The 1,082-nt window shown below is 38.2% G+C and overlaps 1 long non-coding RNA gene across 1 annotated transcript; it reads right to left on the bottom strand.

Annotated features, from left to right (window-relative positions):
* Positions 1–480: 480 nt before the first annotated feature.
* On the bottom strand, positions 481–1,082 carry LOC141498069 (uncharacterized). The gene is made up of 2 exons (XR_012471541.1): positions 921–1,082; positions 481–748 (listed from the first exon to the last, which is right to left on the bottom strand). It is a non-coding gene; the product is annotated as an uncharacterized LOC141498069 (long non-coding RNA).

Raw genomic sequence — 1,082 nt, 5'->3', positions numbered from 1 at the left:
GAAGCAAGTAATTACATAGGAATCTTTCAGTTTTCCCCAATCATTTGACTTGGGGGCTCAAAGATCATGTACATCCCATAATTTTATATATAAGAATTCCAAAATCCAGAGAGATATCTTGTATGTAGCCCAGTTCAGGTTTGAACACAGGACTTCTAATCAAACTCCAGTGTTTTTCCTACTATATCTCAGTACCTGCCTTTTGGTCATAGGTTGGGTTTAGTCACCTCAATTATTCTGTCAAATACACAATATTACTCTCAGATTCTCTCCACCATGCATATTTAGCAGCCCAAAGTATTCCTTCAAAGTTGAGAGAAAATTTGAAGCCAACAATAGTGGTCTGTATAGTAAATCGCGTTTCCGATGATATGTTTCTATACCTGATACCAGCTCCTGTTATTGCCACACTGAGGCATTTATTTGAGTTTAGACTTGAGTCATTAACCTTTCATGTCAGTTAAGCAATCCTTAACTTACCTTTTCCTCCTCTGTGTTATTCATGGTCTGCTGAAAGTAAAGACTTGAAAGGAGTTCTCAGGGGCATAAGTACTCTGTTCAATCCAATTATGCAATGACAGCAGAAGCATCTATGCATAAAGAAACAGCTTGAAACAAGGTGCTGGGGAACTGAAATCCCTGGCTTTCAGTTATTTACAACCACTTAAAATAGTCTTTCTTGAGATTTTTTCCCCTCCATCTCTTCTTGTCTTTTTCTATCACCTTTTATGAATTTGGACTTTTTGACCTAAAACAGAGGTTAACAACATTTAGTCTTGCTTTGCTAGCTTGCTGAGAAAGGTAAGCCTCCTCTCTACATGTGAGAGACACCCCCAAGTCATCTATCTGCAAGTGGGAAGTGGAACTGAAGATAAGGAGCAAACTCTCTGGGCAGGACAACCCCTGATCATTATCCTTACCTGTAGAGATATCTACAACTGAAGATAGACTTTGTAATAAGGTCCAGTGGAAAGAACTTTGCAATTATAGTCAAAAGTCTTTTGTTAGAGAAAAGCAAATTAAAACAACTCTGAGATACCAACTCATACCTATGAGGAGGTGAAGGAAAATAGGTACCCTAA

Source organism: Macrotis lagotis, chromosome X (genome assembly GCF_037893015.1).
Source record: "Macrotis lagotis isolate mMagLag1 chromosome X, bilby.v1.9.chrom.fasta, whole genome shotgun sequence".
NCBI classification, from domain to species: domain Eukaryota; kingdom Metazoa; phylum Chordata; class Mammalia; order Peramelemorphia; family Peramelidae; genus Macrotis; species Macrotis lagotis.
Note: the sequence above shows the minus strand (reverse complement) of the source record. Positions and strands in the feature narration are given on the sequence as shown.